The 19,119-nt window shown below is 49.6% G+C and overlaps 1 long non-coding RNA gene across 1 annotated transcript; it reads right to left on the bottom strand.

Annotated features, from left to right (window-relative positions):
* Positions 1-17,972: 17,972 nt before the first annotated feature.
* Positions 17,973-18,888, bottom strand: LOC109943357 (uncharacterized). Its single transcript, XR_002266022.2, has 2 exons — positions 18,574-18,888; positions 17,973-18,276 (listed from the first exon to the last, which is right to left on the bottom strand). It is a non-coding gene; the product is annotated as an uncharacterized lncRNA (long non-coding RNA).
* Positions 18,889-19,119: the final 231 nt, after the last annotated feature.

The raw sequence follows: 19,119 nt of genomic DNA, 5'->3' as shown, positions 1-19,119 counted from the left end.
CTGATTGATTAGCCTGTTTTTAACTGTGTGACCTTCTTCGACTGTTTTTTGTTAGATATGGCCCGGCAGTACTCTGAACTCGAGGGAAAGTATTCCCAAGGTCAGATTGACCTGGCTCGGGTTTCTGCTTCTTTAGTCAATGCCAACTCTTTGAATTCCTCTCTTAGTGCTCAGCTTGACTCTGAAAGGGCGGCTAGCAAGGTAATCTAACTTGGCTTTCTTTGTTGTGACTTTACTGCTTACTGGATGCTTGAGAGCTGATTCTTGCTTGTAGGAGGAGAAACGGGTACTTGTGGCTTCTCGTGATAACCTTGATAGGTTGTACCGTGACGCCAGCAATTCTCTGACCATCTTGGAGAGGAGCCACCGTTTTACCATGGCAGATTTGGATCATCACCGTCACGAGCTGCAAGTATCCCAAGATGAGATCCTGTGTCTCAGGTAGTTGGTGTCGAGCAAAGACTCCATCATCAAGGATTTGCGCGCCTCCAAGAAATCAGTCGCCCAGGAACTAGAAGCCACTCGACTGGCTACCAAGGCCGCAGAAGACAATTCCATCATTCTGAAGGCGCAGCGCGACAAGGCTATGGATAAAGCCATTCGTGCGGGGCGGATCCTGATGAGAAGGCCGGGCGTAGTCGTTCCTGATGATATAGTTGTCGATGTTAAAGCTGCTCCTGACTCCTCGGGTCGTCCTTCTTCTTCGGTTGCTCCTGAGAAAAACATTGCCAAGTAGAAATATCGAATACATTCATGAACTATATGTGTGCGATCAATGTGCCCGAATACTCGGTTAGAACTGAATGCTGTATTCTTATTCTGTTGTTGGAATTCAACAGTTGTTATGATTGCAGAAGTAAATGCAGTGTGCTGGTTTTGAAGCTTTTTCCTATTTTATGCTAATTGATTAGCTGATAAGGCATAGAGATCGCCCTAAGATGAATAATCGTAAGCATGTTATACTGGGTCGAGTAGGCATGAGAATGTTGCACCGTCTTAAGTCACTGCCGACTTAAACCGATTGCTCCGTTAGTAGGGTATAGTGGTCACCCTAAGTCGAGTAAGCGTGAGCATGTTGCACCGTCTTAAGTCACTGCCGACTTAAGCCGATTACTCAGTTAGTAGGGTATAGTGGTCCCCCTAAGTCGAGTAAGCGTGAGCATGTTGCACCGTCTTAAGTCACTGTCGAGTTAAGTCGATTGCTCTGTTAGTAGGGTATAGTGGTCACCCTAAGTCGAGTAAGCGTGAGCATGTTGCTCCGTATTAAGTCACTGCCGACTTAAGCCGATTGCTCCGTTAGTAGGGTATAGTGGTCACCCTAAGTCGAGTCAGAGTGAGCATGTTGCACCGTCTTAAGTCACTGCCGACTTAAGACGATTGCTCCATTAGTAGGGTATAGTGGTCACCCTGGGTCGAGTCAGTGTGAGCATGTTGCACCATCTTAAGTCACTGTCGACTTAAGCCGATTGCTCCGTTAGTAGGGTATAGTGGTCACCCTAAGTCGAGTAAGCATGCAGATTGATAATAAATAGTTTGAGTGCCTTTGAGAATGAAATCTTCTTATTGATGATGTATTTTCTGATTACAGAATACAATGTTGCCCCGATAGCTTTTGAAATCTAGCTAGGGGTAGAACTTCCCGAGATGCTCTATATTCCATGAATTCCCTATTTCCGTGCCATCCATTTGAGTGAGCCGATATGATCGTGGCCGAGTGACTTCTGCTACTATGAATGGCCCTTCCCACAGTGGCGACAATTTGTGTCGTCCTTCCCCCGTTAGAATTCGGCGAAGGACCAAATCTCCCACTGCAAAGGATCAATGTCGTACAACCTTATCATGATAGCACCTCAGAGTCTGCTGGTATCTAGCTGACTGAATTACTGTATTCAATCGCTCTTCTTCTAATACATCAATGTCCTCTAGTCTGGTAGCTTCTGCCTCAGCTATGTTTTCGAAGACCAGCCTTGGCGCCCCAAACCTGAGGTCGGCAGGTAGCACTGCCTCCAAACCATAGACCATGAAGAAGGGACTATTTCCATGCAAGGCTCGGCTAGGTTGAGTTCTTAGGCTCCAAACCACATACGGTAACTCTCTGGTCCACTTTCCTGCGAACTTTTTATTCTTGTCGAAGACTTTCTTCCTGAGTGCTTCCAATATCATTCCATTAGCCCTTTCTACCTGACCGTTGGCTCTTGGATGTGCCACTGACGCATACTTGATCTGGATGCACCGTTGTTCGCAGAAATCAAAGAATTCAGAGCTAGTGAAATTGTACCCCAGGTCGGTATGATGCTATTTGGTATCCCAAATCTGAATATTATATCTTGTATGAATTCCACTGCCTTGGTTGAAGTCAGAGAAGCAATGGGTTTGTACTCTATCCATTTAGTAAATTTGTCGATGGCAACCAACACGTGAGTATAACCTCCCTCAGATTTCTTGAAGGGTCCAATCATATCCAATCCCTAGCACGCAAATGGCCATGTCACTGGTATGGTTTGCAGTTGCTGTGCTGGTAAATGCTACTGCTTTGATAGGAATTGGCAAGCTTCACATCTCTGAACTAAATCAGCTGCATCACTCTTTGCTGTCAGCCAATAGAAACCAGACCTGAAGACCTTCCCAACCAGTGTTCTGGACGCTGCATGTATCCTACACTGTCCGGCATGGATTTCATCTAACAGTTGTTTCCCAGTGGTTGAAGGTATGAACTTCATGAGGATTCCTGCTGCGCCTCTTCTGTACAGTGTGTCCCCAATGAGGGTGTAGTGGGCTGACTATCTTGCGATGCGTTCTGCTGTAGCTTTATCATCCGGATCCTCTTCGTTCTTTATATACTTAATAATAGGCTCCCTCCAGTCATTAGAGTCTGACTGTGGCTGGCTCAAAATATTGCATTCTTCTGCCCGATCTAAAGAAATGCTCGGGCGTGGTACTTCTTGGATGAAAACTCCAGGTGGGACCTGGGCCCGACTGGATTCTAGCTTTGACAATGCATCTGCTGCGGCATTGAGATCTCTTTCCACATGATGAAACTCCAGCCCTTCAAATTTGTCTTCCAGTTTTCGGACGGCTGTGCAATACTTGCCCATGGAATCATTCGAGCAATCCCATTCTTTATTTATCTGACTTATGACCACCAGTGAATCTCCATATACCTTCAACCTCTTGATACCCAGTGATATGGCAATGTTCAACCCGTGAATCAGAGCTTCATGTTCTGCTGCATTATTGGACGCTGAGAATAACAACTGAAGAGCATATTTGAGTTGTTCACCTTTAGGGGCAATGAAGAGTATCCCCGCGCCAGCTCCCTGCAGCTTCAGCGAGCCATCAAAATGCATTCTCCATACTTTTGCAGTCTCCAGGTTTTCTAGCACTTGTTGCTCGGTCCACTCTGATACGAAGTCGACTAGCGCTTGGGTCTTTATTGCGGTACGAGGCCGAAATTCAATATCATGAGCTCCCAGCTCGCAGGCCCACTTGGCTATTCTTCCGATGGCTTCTTTGTTGTGGAGAATATCCCCTATTGGAAATCCAGTGACTACTATGACTTTGTGGTCGTCGAAGTAGTGACGGAGCTTGCGTGTAGTTAGAAGTACTGCATACAATAGTTTTTGAACTTGAGGATATTTCTTCTTTGAGGGTCCCAGAACTTCACTGATGAAGTAGACGGGATGCTATACTGGATATGCATGTCCTTCCTCTGCTCGCTCGACTACCAACGCGGTGCTCACCACATGAGTCATGCAAGAGATGTACATCAATAGATCTTCAGCCGGCTGACTCAGCGTGGCTCGGCATGGCGGCTTTAACACTGGCAGTGTTGTCAGGAATTTCTTCAGTGCATCAAGGGCTTCCTGAGCTTCTGGGGTCCACTGGAACTTATCTACCTTCTTGAGCAATTTGTAGAATGGTAGGCCTTTTTCTCCTAGCCTTGATATGAATCTGCTTAAAGCTGCCATGCATCTAGTAAGCCTCTGTACTTTCTTCTACGATCGTGGTGCTTCCATTCTCATGATAGCTTCAATTTTCTCCGGGTTGGCTTCAATTCCTCGGTGGCTGACAATGAATCCGAGTAACTTTCTCGCTGGTACTCCGAAGACACATTTTTCTGGATTAAGCTTCCACCGATATCGTCGCAGACTGTTGAAGACCAGCTGTAAATCTTCAATGAAGTTTTCTGAATTTTCTGTCTTGATTACCACATCATCCACATAAGCTTCCACACGCTTGCCCTAGTGATCGGCTAAGCATGTCTGAATGGCTCTCTGGTAAGTCGCTCCAACGTTTTTGAGGCCAAATGGCATGGTGGTATAGCAGAAAGCTCCAAATGGGGTGATGAATGCAGTTTTTTCCTCGTCTTCTTTTGCCAGGCTGATCTGATGGTATCCGGAGTAGCAATCCAAGAAAGACAACACAGAACATCTAGCGGTCGAGTCCACCACCTGGTCTATCCTGGGGAGCCCGAAGGGATCCTTCGGATAGTGTTTGTTGAGATCCGTATAGTCGACGCACATGCGCCAATCCACTTTATTCTTTTTGAGTACAAGAACAGGATTTGCTAACCACTCAGGATGCAGTACTTCTCTAATGAACCCTGCTATGACTAAGCGAGCTAGCTCGACACGAATGGCTTCTCTCTTATCAGGCGTGAAACGATGCAACTTTTGTCGTATCGGCCTTGCCTGGGGATAGACCTTCAGTTTGTGCTCGACCAGCTCTCTCGGGACTCCCGACATATCTGCAGGTTGCCATGCGAATACGTCTCGGTTATCTTGCAGAAACTGGATGAGCGCGCCTTCCTATTTGTCATCCAGGCTGGAGCTGATGATGGCAGTCTTGCGTTCGTCAGCGAACCCGAGGTTGATTCTTTTTGTTTCTTCATTCGGCCGCATAGAGGTCATGGCTTGAGCTTCATTTGCAGGTATCGCGAGGTCCTCCTCAGGCTTTGAATTCGCCTGCGCGGAAGAGGTTGTCGATGGCTTGGTGGTGAGGGCCGCCTGAATGGCCACTCGGAAGCACTCTACGGTGCCTTGGAAGTCAGTGCGCACAGTGATGATTCCTTGTGATCCCGGCATCTTCAATATCATGTACGTGTAGTGTGGAATGGCCATGAATTTTGCCAATCCCGGCATGCCGATGATAGCATTGTACCCACAGTCGAAGCTCGCCACCTCGAACCTTAGGTACTCGGTTCTGTAATTATCCGGAGTTCCGAAGGTGACTGGCATGTAGATGTGTCCGACTGGGTACTCTCCTTCGGTCGGCACAATGCCGAAGAAAGGAGTGTCCGACTCTTGGAGTTCCTTGAGTGCGATTCCCAAGCCTAGGAGTGTCCGGGGGAAGGTGACGTTGATGCTGCTTCCCCCGTCCACCAACACCTTCTTCACCCTGCACTCTCGGATCACCGAATCGACGAGGAGCGGGTACTTGCCCGGATGGTCGAAGTTAAGCCATTGATCCGCCTGAGTGAAGGTGATCGGGTGTTTGGACCATCGATACAGGGCGGGAGGACCGATGGTCGCCACCAGTATCTGACGGTCGTTGAGCTTTTGTTGTCTCTTGCTCTCCTTCGACCCATGTTTGCCGAAGATGACGTTGACTTCTCCATCGACACAGGGGAATGCTCCACCTCCTCCCCCTTCTTGCTGTTGAGGTTGTCGAGGTTCTCTGGGCCCTCCTCGTGGCGGGGGAGGCGGTAGAGGTTGGAAGGGTCGGGCGTTCCCGACGGAGTGCTTGAAATCTCTACAGTTCCGAAGGGTGTGGCGCATGTCCTTGTGGTATGGACATTGGGCATCGAGGATGTCGTCCAATGTTCGTTCGCCTCCATGGGGTGCCCCTCGGGCACGAGAGACGGGTGGTCCGGCGGCGTGAACCTCGTCGCGAGGCCTCTTCTCCCAACGCTTATCGGGTTGTTGGTTCGCGTTGTGTCATGGTGCCGGTGGCGCAGGCTTCGTTCCTTCGATGAGATCCTAAGCCCGTTCGTCGGCGGTGATGTAGAGGTCTGCCTCCCTGAACAGCTGCCCGGAGGTAGTCGGCGACTTTTGAAGTATGGTTCGGACGAAGGCCGAATCATTGGATCCCCGATAGAAGTCCTCAATCACCGCTCCTTCCGCAACCTCGGGGATACGATTTCTCATGGTCTGAAACCTTTTGAGGTACGACCGGAGAATCTCATCCCCTCGGCGCCTGATGGATTTGAGGTCCAATGGCTGCATCGGTTTGTCAGAGAGAGATTGGAAGTTGGCAATGAAGCACCGACTGAAGTCGCTCCAGTCGTCGATGCAGTGTCGAGGTAGGTGTCGTAGCCATTACAGCGCATCTTGCCCGAGGACGATGGGCAAGTACGCAGTCATCACATCTTCAGTTTCCCCAGCGGCTCGGGCGGCGATGGTGCAGACGGCCAACCAGCCTCCCGGATCCTGCTTAGGCTCGTACTTGTCGACGTTGGAGACTTTGAAGTTAGGGGGCCACTGAATGGCCCTGAGATGTGGAGTGAGCGTCGATACCCCACACGTGTCCTCCTGTCGACGATGATGATGTCGGTCCCGGGGAGGGCAATTGTCGATGTGCTGCCTCGATCGTCCTCGAGTCGTGCCGACGGTTGAAGCCGTTGCCGACTCAACTCTGGTGGCTTGACTTCGCGCCGGGATGCCGTGATCCCGATCATACTCTTCTCGGTTCCGAATCTCGTTCTCGTGTCGTCGTTCGCGCGAAGCATTGATGGAGCTCTGCGCGTCCCGCCGACTGTTGATGGCGTGTCGTAGATCGCTCGGAGGGTGAGCGAGAGGAAGAAGATGATTAGCTGCCTGTGTGAGCAGCCGCCGATAGCCCTCGGCGTCTGGAGTCCGGGGAGGCCATCGGCTATCCGAGACAACACTCCACCGACCTCGCTCGGTGTGTTCATGGCTCGGGCGAAGTCGGCATTCAGGTTTCGTCCGAGGAGAGGATTCTCTTGACGTTGTCTCGCCTCCTGTTTGGCCTACTCTTGAGCTTGCCGACGATCGCGTCGGCGGGAATTCCTCCTTTCCCTGAAGACTCGTTCATCCGGAGTTTCTCCCACCTCCGAGATCTCATCTCGTGATACGGGCTGCGCCGGGTCGCGTTCTCCGGTTGCATGATGTCGCCGGATATTTCGGCGTCGATTCCTTCGTCGGCGAGCTTCTCGCTGAGGAGGTTCCTCCCCAGGTGCGGTTGGTTCATCGTCGGAGACGGGGGACGACTCCACTCTTCCCCCGATGAAGAGGACGTCGGGGTAGAATGGGACCGTTGTGGCGACGAGCTTCTTTATGTTCTCCTTTGAGGGCGGAGGTACCAGAAGAGCAGCTTGCCGATCTTTCATCTCGTTTGTTTCTTTTCTCCTTGCGATCCGCGTCCATTCTTCCGTGGGTGAGGTGGACAGCGGGGTTCTTCGGGTAGATGGACTCTCTGTTCCTGGCTTGCAGGAGGTAGTCTTAGATCAGAGCGCGGGAGGTTGCACTTTTTCTTGATTCGCTCCGGCTTTCCCGGAGATTATCGAGGAAGGTTTCTTCTCCGGTGGATCCGCGATACGGTGTAGAGTCCCTTCTTCGTCTGCCACGGATGAAATGGTTCCGAAGCAGAACACGGATCCAGGGCGGAGAACGATCTTGTGATGGAAAGTGATGGCCATTGAGCTAGCTTGGATCAGCGACACACCCCATAACTGGCGCGCCAGCTATTGGTGTTTTGGGTCCGACCGCACACCTGGGGTTGCCCCTCGAGGTGCTTTTTAGGAGTAGGACGATGTTACCGACTGTAGCTCGATGGTTCGTGCCAGATGCACGAGAGACAGTGGACAATCTTGTATAGGTTCGGGCCGCTTTGAGATGCGTAGCACCCTACGTCGTGGTGTGGATCTTTTATGTGGTGGGTTACAAGGGAGTTCTCTAGTGCGAGGGATGCTAGAGAGTTGAATGGATGGCTAATGAGTGAGATATTCTTGAAGGGGTGCCCTCTATGCCTTATATATTAGACCGTGGGACGTTACATGCGGATATGATAACAACGTGTGCCTAAGTAATAGTGAACCGGCTGAGTTTATCTTCCTATAATTCTGCCGACTTATTATCCTTCTATTCCGACGTCTGAGGACGCCACGCGGGAGAGTCGGATCACTGCTGCGGATAGCGTTTGAATTCAGCGAACCGCATGGGCTCGAGTTGATCCGATCTCGTGTTGATCCATTATGCTGGAAATTCCTCCCCTGGCCCACGAAGGGATGGCCTTGCGAAATAATGGGCCTGAGGCCTTTCGCGAGGCCTTCTTGCCTTCTAGTGGACCCGGGGGATATCTGTCCCCCACAATCGTGCCTTCATAATGAGATATGATGAACCTATTCATGATGCACATGATATTTGTACTAGAGTTAAAAGTAAATTTGATGAGTCCAAACATGTTAGTTCATTTGATGCTTCTACTTCCTTTAGTCCTTGTGAAACTAACCCTTTGAAGGAAGAAGAAGAAAATGAACGTTGGAGACCAAACGATGAATCCACCTCTCCAAAAGGTTTGTCTTCCCATTTCGATTCCCACATATGTTGTGTTGCTAATGAAAATGACAGTGGAAGCACAAATGAGGGTGAGGAGGATGAAAGAAGCCTCATGCAACTCTACGCTCATATAAGCCAAGAAGATAAGGCGATCATGCTCAAACTTCTAAAAAGAGTGAGAGAGCAAAGCGAAGCTCTTCATATGCTAGAAGATATTCTCACCATAAAAATGCAAAGCTTTGAAGAGTTGACTAAAGAACATATTGATCTAAAGTGCTCTCATGTTGATTTGGTCTAAAGGTATGAATCTATTTCAATTGAGCAACATAACTCCTTATTTTGTGTAGCTCAATTAGTAAATAGGAATGCCTTGCTTAAGGACCAAGTAGAAAGGCTAAAGATTGAAAATCTAGCCTTTCAAGAAAAACATGATATGCTTCTATGTTCTCATGAAAATCTTATGGATGATCATATCATGTTAGACATTGCTCATGAGGTTGTGATAGAAAACTTAAAATCCCAACAACCTCACTCATGCACATATATTCAAATTTAAACTGTATTACCATGTGCTAATGCTTGTTGCTCGTCAACAAGCAAATCCTCTTTTGAGCTAGAATTTCTAGGAACAAAAGATGATACATGTCAAGAGCTCAAGGAACAAAATGAGAGGCTAAGAACGAGCTTGACACAACTAAAAGGGAAGTGCACTGCCCAACCTTCTCAAGATAACCGTGATCACATGGTGAAAAAGCTTGAGACGGGAACAACTGTGGCATGCTCAAAATCCCTTGAAGAAAATGTCAAGGATCGAGGATTGTCAAGAGGAAGGAACAAAGGAAGAAAGTCAATACCTCTACCAAAAGCCTCAACCATGCCTCCATGCAAGGTAACATCCAAGGTAATGATCAAGCCACACTTCACACTAAGAAAAGTAAGAAGTGTAGTGAATTCTTTGAAAAGGGGCACTTGATTAGATCATGTCCCTATATTAAAGAAAATAGCTTGACTATTAACAAGGATGATAAACTTTGTTTTAAATGCTCTAAGAAGGGACATTTAGTTAAGTATTGTCCCCATGTGAAACAAAAAGGCATAGTTTTAGGAAAGAAAATATTTACTAACCATGTAGCAAGCAAGAAACAAGGAAAGAAGAAATCTTCAAGACTTGAAGATCATCTTTGCTACATATGCCAAAAGAAAGGACATCAATGTAAGGATTATCCTATTAGTAACTATCCTACTCCTAACTTGTCAATTAATTCATATGTAACTAGGCAACCCAAAACTGCAACTTGTGCTAGAAAGGTAATGAGTTTACCAAGTACTAGCATAAAGGACACTTGGGTTCCTAGATATTTGTCGACTAACATTGATGGACCCATCAAGAGATGGGGACCAAAATATGCATGACAAGCCTTGCAGGGGAAAGGAGATGATATGAAGCCTTGGAGGTGCTTGAGGGGGTTAATTCAATTCTTATTGACTCAAGCTATCAATCTTATAATTTTATATATCTCAAAGATTGACCCAAAGTTGTTTTATTATCTAAAACTCATATCATCTCGAGCAAAATATTGATGTTGTAGGGAATAAAGGATTGTCCTATGTGGAAAATCAAAGCCTACAACATGGAGGAAAGCCAAAGGATGGTAACACTTATGTATTTAAGTGCAAGTATCTTCAATTGTCATTTCTCTTGTGTCTTGTGTAGTCACAAAGAAAAGGAAGCACTTAAGAATATTGTCAAATTATGTCACCATTCTTTCCTCTCATTTGGTAGATTGCATATTCATCATTTCTATATTATGGCAATCTACATGCTTTAAATTATTGTAAGTACCTCATGGCATGTTTTATACTAATCATCCCATTATTGCCATGGTCTAGACATAGAGACATATTCCAAGTTCTTAAAAGAATAAGGTGTCATATAAGGAATTCAAATCCTTAGGACACCAATAAAGAGAATATCTCTTTATGACTAGAATCGTGAGACTAATGTTTTTGTCTAAGTGACCTAAGTAGTCTCACATATAGAGAATAAGTTTCTCTATGGAAATGTGTAATCTAACATGAAAAGAAAAATCAATCCAATGATTTATGATGTATTTCTTCTTGTTTAAATTGGATATGATTCTTCTACATTCATCGCTCTCCAATTTATGAATTAGATTTTGTCGGTACCCTGAATCAGGGGTACCCCTTACTACAATATGAAGACACGGTGCCTGTGTGGCTATCTCTAGCCGCACGGCGAACAGTCCTGGGTATGGTCCGGGACCCCTGGGTAAGCATTCCGGACCCCTTGGATGGGGTTCGGACCCCTCTGAGTGAGGTCCGGGCCACCCACAGCAAGGTCGCGGGACGGGGGATACCCTGGACTAGGCAAGGGTCCGGTGCTGACACGTGTCAGGGCTTTAGCCCGTGCTCTCCCGCTCCTTGCTCAGGCGGAGAACCGATGCTGCCACGTGGCCTATCGCCCGTGACGTAAGCCAGCGGGCGAAGCCTGACGTAAGGGCTCTGGGTTGCGCTGCCCCCGCATTTATTGCGGAAAGGACGCGCCGCCTGGCAGACGATGTGCCTCCTCAGCATTTATTGTGACCTGTCCACTCCACTGTCAGGCGGCGTGCCTGTCCAGTCCATCACCAAACAGTACGCCCGTGCTGCGCGGCACACCTTATCCTTCATCGCTTATGCGTTTCTAGGGAAGCTTCCCCTGTACGCCAAAACTACGCGTATCGAGGATGTCAGGGCGCAAAAAGATTGCCCCGACAACAAACATCAGCTGCTCCAAGAGATACATCTGTTATGTTCCTTGGCCCACATGTCGGGGCTCAACTCTTTTGTACATGCCCCCTTGAGCTATAAAAGGGGAGGCATGTAACGGTACTAAAAAAACTTCTCTCAAGACTCACACACTCACAAGCTCATACAAGCTATCACGGCAATACAACACACAGTGGAGTAGGGTATTACGCTCCAGCGGCCCGAACCACTCTAAACTCTTGTGTGCTTTCGTGTGTTCATCCACCAATCTTGTAAACAGGCGAAATGCTTAAGCCCCTCCTCATCTTAGGATTTAGGGCGGGTGCATTCTGCCACCCGGCCGGAGATTTCCTCTCCGACTTTTGGCGCGCCAGGTAGGGGCTTGGCATTAGGTTTTCTGCCTGTTTTCTTGTTCGGCATGATGGTGCAAATCGTTGAGCACCGCCGACACTTAGGAAGATTTCGTAGTGGAGGAAGAAGCTGCATCCTCCACGCCACGAGTACCCGACCGCCTTGTGTCTAGGGCTGCTGCTGTACACGCAGTACGGCAGCATACGCCTGCACAGGCGCCCCGGACTCCATCAAGGGCAGCGCCTACGGCGTTGTCTACGACCAGAGAGTTGTTGCGCCACCCTCCTAGCTCCACGGCCTCGCCGGGAGCAATGAAGCAGTGGCGTGACGACGTCGACCGGCTACTCGGCATGGCGCATTCTACCTCGACTAGGTCCAGGCCTCGGTCATCCCAGCACCAACGTGAGGCGACGGCGTCTATGCGCTCTCCCTCAGTAAGGGGCGCACAGACCGATGATCTTCGGGCAGAGCTGAACCGCAGGCGTGCGGGAGAGGATGCCCGGGTCTCTCTGGAGAGGGCGCGTGAGCGCTAGCAAAACATTGAGGGTCGTAACCTCGATCGAGACTTCGCTGCGGTAGCACCGCAGACCACGGTGGGCGCCCGAATTCAGGCAGGAGTCCCCTTGGCTGGCGTAGGCTGCGCCGCACTGGCAGATCATCTCCGCGCGGCATCCTGGCCGCCCAAGTTCCGGCCACACCTGCTGGAAAAATACGACGGTACGTCGAACCCGTCGGAATTCCTGCAGGTGTACGTCACCGCCATCATAGCAGCAGGTGGGAACACCGCTGTGATGGCAACATATTTTCATGTCGCCTTGTCTAGGCCTGCCCGGACTTGGCTCATGAACCTTGCCCCAGGATCAATCTATTCCTGGGAAGAGCTCTACGCACGGTTCACATCGAACTTTGCCAGCGCTTACCAACAACACGGCGTGGAGGCCCACCTCCACGCGGTGAGGCAGGAACCCGGGGAGACTCTCCGGGCGTTTATCTCCCGCTTCAGCAAGGTGCGAGGTACTATACCTCATATTTCCGACGCCTCCATCATCACGGCCTTCCGGCAGGGAGTACATGATGAAAAAATGTTGGAAAAGTTGGCCACGCATGACGTGGAGACTGTCCCCACACTCTTCGCTCTGGCCGACAAGTGCGCAAGAGCCACCGAGGGCCGAGCATGGCACTCGGCCCCATAGACCGGAGTTACCCAGGCAGGTGGCTCAGGTACCGTTCCCCGGGACGGTAGAAGGGAAGGTAAGAAGGGCCGCAGCCACGAGAGGTCGCGGTCTACCACGCTGGTCGTCGCAACCGTGACTAGGGGCCGGGGCGACCGCAACAAATGCCCACAGCCGCAGAAGGGTAACAGCGGCTCATGCCCTGTGCACGCCAACGGTCGCCACAGCGCCGCAGAATGCCACGAGATCATCGACCTCGCGAAGCGCGTCAGCGAGCGACGCGAGCAATCTTCCAAAGACGGCTCCCCACCTTGTCGCTGACCTGGCAAAGAAAGGGTCGACGACGGCGAGGTGGCCGCGGCTGAGCAGGACCTCGGGTATCAGTCACCCGAGGGGGACCTCAAGGATGTTTTCACCGGAGACTCCAACTCCGGTGGCGACAACTAGACGGATCCCCGGTCTACGGGACCGATGCCTGCCTTCCCCCGGAAACCCTTCTGGACTCCCCACGGGTCTAGCCTTCTGATGGGTCCATGCAGAAACGGTTACAACATGAGGAGGTGGGCTCCATCATCTGTTGCAGATGGAAACCCAGGGTCAGGACCTAACCCTAAGGCAAGTACTGAACCAAGGAGGGCTCCGCTAACTCTCCCCCAGCTGGGAAGGTCCCTTCAAGGTGACAGAAATACGCCGACCCAGGGGTGACCACCTCACTACGGCTGAAGGAGTACCTCCTCATAACCACTAGAGCATCTCTGTAAGTTCTATCCATGGAGGCAAGTCAAAGGGGTCGAGTTTCTCTCCCTTTGTAGCTAGGTAACACATACGTGTACGCCAACCCGGTGAGGTCCGCCCTCATAAGCCCGGCCTATTGGACTGCACCCATGCACGACAAGTTATAGAAAGGAGATCTACCCCCTCAGATGTACTTCTATGATAGGTTTGTCCTCCTGCTCCATGGTCTTACCTTGCAGTTTCCAGATATTAATTTTTATCTAACCCACTCATACAGTTCCCATTCTGTCTAATATAATGACATCCGAGTTGAATAGGCCAGGCTTGCAGTCTAGGTCCCTCCTGCGAAAGCAGGGGGGTCCGACAGCCTGGGGGCCGGTTCTAAAGAACGGGAGTCCGTTCCATGGGGTGGTCCGGAGCCTGTGTGGCCGGTTAGCCTAGTTCCGTACCCAAATCCTGCACACTCCACCACTCCGTGACGGGCACCCTAGTATTTAGAGCTATAGTCCTGTGGGTCCGACAACCTAGGGTCCGACTCTAGAGAATGGACACTTGTCTCCTGGGGTGGTCCGGAGCCGAGTAGCCGCTCAGCCTGGTCCTGTACCGTGAGCCTACACGCTCCACCATCCTGCGACGGGTGTCCTAGTATTTTAGAACCGAGGTCCAGGGGGTCTGGACACACAACTTGGCTTCCCAGACTAGACCCTGCAGGTCCCAGGCACGTATCAAAGGATGGCTAATATCAGACGATGGGTCCTATGGGTGAACCACTAACGCTCCCTAACCAAAGCTGTGTACAGGTCCAGGTCCCAATCGAGGCTACCTCCTGGGGGCCATCGCCAACTCTTCCTTAAGTATGCTGGTCTGCAGCCTCGACACATCGAGCCTACATCCCAAGGGGGGGCCAGGTACCAGGGAGAAGTCGGTAATACCACACGCAACAGGAACAAGTGATACACAAATAAGTGCTAATATTGTTTGATAAATAGTACTCAAAAGTACCTTACAAAAATAGGAGAAAGCCTAGGGGCCAGTTCTAAAGAATAGGAGCCCGTTCCATGGGGTGGTCCGGAGCCCGTGTGGCCGGTTAGCCTGGTTCCATACCCAAATCCTGAACACTCCACCACTCTGTGACGGGCACCCTAGTATTTGGAGCTATAGTCCTGTGCGTCCGACAACCCGAGGTTCGGCTCTAGGGAATGGACGCTTGTCTCCTGGGGTGGTCTGGAGCCGAGCAGCCGCTCAGCCTGGTCCCGTACCGTGAGCCAGCACGCTCCACCACCTGCGACAGGTGTCCTAGTACTTAGGACCGCAGTCCAGGGAGGTCCAGACATACAACTTGGCTTCCCAAACTAGATCATGTGTACATATGTTATTGCATTCACTTTCAAGAAAACATATGTTATTACATTCCCTTACAAGCGGAGCCCTAGCTCTATCTCTACAGGAATGGACTACACTACACTAGCAGGGCCACGCTGGAAGCTAGCTCCGGGCAGCCTCACCAGCGGCAGCGACCACCTCTGCACCGACGGCTCGCCAGCGGAGGCGACCACCTCTACGCCAAGCGGCTCACTAGTGACGGCGACCACCTCTGCACCAGCAACGGCGATCACCTCCGCTCTGAGCGGCTTGCCAGCGGTAGCGACCACCTCAGGGTGTGCGCCATGGTGAAGAGGCCCTCGCTCCCGTCCCCCTACTGGAGTGAGGACAAGACCATCCAAGCCATGGAGCTGGAAGCACGGCGGCAGGTGGCGCTGGCGGTCTGGCCGGTGCCGCGTGAGAGCACCTAGAGGGGGGTGAATAGGTGATCTTGTAAAAATTTGAAACTTATAGCCACAAAACTTGGTTAAGTGTTAGTAGGCTAAATAGTGAGCTCTTGTGAACACAAGTATCACAGAAAAGCAATCACAAAAGACACGCGAGTTATCCCGTGGTTCGGCCAAGTACAACACTTGCCTACTCCACGTTGTGGCGTCCCAATGGACGAGGGTTGCACTCAACCCCTTTCAAGTGATCCAAGGATCCACTTGAATACCATGGTGTTTCTTTCTTTTCACTATATCTCGTTCGCGAGGAATCTCTACAACTTGGAGCCTCTCGCCCTTACAAATGATGATCACAAAGAAGCACGAATGTAAGGGAGGGAAAAGCAACACACACAAGTCTCAAAAGCAACAGCTCAAACACGCACACTAGTCACAACTTGAGCTCTAAGTTCACACACGGAGTTCTCAACTCGAGAGGAGCTCAAATTGCTATCACAAAGAATCAAACGCGCTAGAATGAAGACTGGGTGCTTAGAGATGATCAAAGAATGCTTGGTGTCCTCCATGCGCTTAGGGGTCCCTTTTATAGCCCCAAGGCAGCTAGGAGCCGTTGAGAGCAATCCAGGAAGGCAATTTTTGCCTTCTGTCGACTGGTGCACCGGACAGTCCGGTGCACCACCGGACACTGTCCGGTGCAGATTTCTTTCCTATTCTGGCGCAGCCGATCGTTGAATATTTGGAGCCATTGGCACACCGGACACTGTCCGGTGCACACCGGACAGTCCGGTGCCCCATCAGACCGTTGGCTCGGCCACGCGTCACGCGCGGATTGCGCGGCCGACCGTTGGCTCACCGGACAGTCCGGTGCACCACCGGACAGTCCAGTGATTTTTAGCCGTACGCCGCCGACGAAACCCGAGAGCAGCCTTTTCACCAGAGCCAGCCTGGCGCACCGGACACTGTCCGGTGCACTCAGACTGAGTAGAGTCTTGGCTGCTCGAGCCAAGTCTTTTCCATTTGTCTTTTCTCTGATTCTAGCACTTAGACAAATATGTTAGTACACAAAAACCAATGTACTAAGTCTAGAATCATACCTTTGTATTGATTTGCACTTTGTCCACCATTTGACATAGTTTAACTCATAACCATTTGTGTTGGGCACTTAATCACCAAAATACTTAGAAATGGCCCAAGGGCACATTTCCCTTTCAATCTCCCCCTTTTTGGTGATTTATGCCAACACAACAAAAAGCAACATATAGAATTGCAACATCAATGCAAATGAGAAAAAGAATTTGTTTTGATTCAAATTTGACATATTTGGATCATTCTTTGCCACCACTTGGTTTGTTTTTGCAAATCACACTCAATTTTCTATCTCTAAGTCAAATTCACTTGTTGAGGCATAGAGAAAGGTTTTCAAGAGAAATTGATCAAAGATTCAAAAACTCCCCCTTTTTCCCATAATCAAACATTCTCCCCACAAGAGACCAATTTTTGACAATAAGAGACCATAAGAGTATTTTGACAAAACAAAAACTCTAACTCTACTATTTTCAAAATTCTTAACTCTACTATTTTCAAAATTCTCAAGTGGTAGCTAATCCATTTCTTGCTTTGGCCTTATTTTCTCCCCCTTTGGCATCAAGCACCAAAACGGGATCAATCTTGGCCCTTAAACCCCATTACCTCACCAAAATCTTCAACTTAGAGTAAAGAGGTAATAAGAGCATGGAAATGAACTTGGAGTTTGTTACCCTCTCATCGGAGTGCAGTGGAAGTCTTTCATGGTCCAAGTCCATCTTTCACTTTCAATCCACCTTTGAGACTAAATCAAGCAAGCTCAAACACATGGTTAGTCGCAAAGGGTTAAGTTGTAGCACATCTCCCCCTAAATATGTGCATCACTTACAAATGGACTTGTGAGGTCCGGGGAGTGCTTGTACAACTTGAGCACCATAAATAAACAACAAAATGCATAAGGAACATGATCAAGGCATAAAACACATGTATGCTATAAATCAATCCAAGTTCCGCGAATCTAAGACATTTAGCTCACTATGCAGCCTGAAAAAGGTCTTCTCATCTAAAGGCTTGGTAAAGATATCGGCTAGCTGGTTCTCGGTGCTAACATAAAACACTTCGATATCTCCCTTTTGCTGGTGATCTCTTAAAAAGTGATGCCAGATGTCTATGTGCTTTGTGCGGCTGTGTTCAACAGGATTATCCGCCATGCGGATAGCACTCTCATTACACTACACGACGGTTCACTTACAGCGACCTACGGTTGGTTGCTAAAACGGCTTTCAGCGACCTACGGTTGGTCGCTAAAAACTTTTAGCGACCCATAATGATGGTCGCTGTAAGTGCCGTCGCTAAAGGCTTTAGCGACCGACCGTCCGTTGCTAATATTGTACATTTAGCGACCAACTGTGGGTTGCTGTACTATAAATTTAGCAACCAACCGTAAGTCGTCATACTATACATTTAGCAACCAACAGAAAGTCGCCCTTTTTACAGTTGTTATTAATAATAATATACATTTAATTAAGCACCACAAATCACAGATTTTTATACACAAATCATAAAGACATACACAGTTAATCAGTATACCACAGTCATAGATCCATCACATAAACACAAAAGCACCACAATTATATATTCACAAAAGCATCACAATTATAACATCATTCACAACTAGATCATTTACAGATAGCTAGCTAGATCACAATAAAAATGCACAGGACCGATCTACAGGTGCTGTTTAAATCTTTTAATTCTAGAAGGAAGAATCTTCAAACAGAAAATACAGTGAACAAAGTCCTTTGCAGTGTGACAGTGTCTGGCCACCTCCCAAACTTCCATCCAGGGTCCTGTGACCTTGCCTGCTCTTCGGATCAGTTGCTTGTGCACGAAGCTCAGGAGACAGCGCTGCAATGTCCTTCTCAGCAAGTGCCGAAGAATCTGCAGCAGCCAACGATGTCGACACAGGCTCGATGCTGTCAGCAACAGAGGATGCAGGGGCTCCACCAACCACATGAGACTCAGGAAAGATGACCTCAACGTTACCAGCACCCCGGCGGCTACCATGGATCTCTGTACAGATCAAAGGAAGGGAAAAACGACCACTTTTTGGCACCACTTAACTCATACAGAGTTACAGACCAACGGCAGTCGGCACTCAGCACCAGACACACAATAACAGCTTCAAGCTATAGGTGCTGAGTGGGGAATGAATGGAGAAGGAACAACGAGTCTCACCATGATTAAACCAAACTGCGGATGCGATGATAAATTCTGATTCAAACATTTCGTCAAGCACAAGGTGTGTGATGCACTAGAGTTCCTTTCTTCTCCACCTCCCAACTCACACAAAAACATACGTATAAACAACAGTAAGGATTTGATGCCGGTAGGGAAATGAGTAGGACAAGAACGATATGGCCTCACCAGAACAACAATAAGGCGACGATGCAAGATGAGAGTGCCGCGACGGCCCAAGACACGACAAGTAAGGGGATGGGGCGAGCTGCAGGATGCAGCGGCGCGGGGCGCTGCAGGGGCAGGGCGTCGATCTCCTGGCGCGGCTTCCGGGCGCGGACGTCGAGCGGGCTCCGGGTGGTTTCCTGGCGCGGCTCCGGGTGGCTTCCTGGCACGGACGTCGAGCGGGCTCCTGGCGCGGCTTCCGGGCGCGGACGTCGAGCGGGCTCCTGGCGCGGCTTCCAGGCGCGGACGTCGAGCGGGCTCGATGGGTGCAGGGAGCTCGATCGGTCTCCGGGTGGCTGCAGGCGCGCATGGCAGGGCGCT

Source organism: Zea mays, chromosome 4, assembly GCF_902167145.1.
Source record: "Zea mays cultivar B73 chromosome 4, Zm-B73-REFERENCE-NAM-5.0, whole genome shotgun sequence".
Taxonomy (NCBI): domain Eukaryota; kingdom Viridiplantae; phylum Streptophyta; class Magnoliopsida; order Poales; family Poaceae; genus Zea; species Zea mays.
Note: the sequence above shows the minus strand (reverse complement) of the source record. Positions and strands in the feature narration are given on the sequence as shown.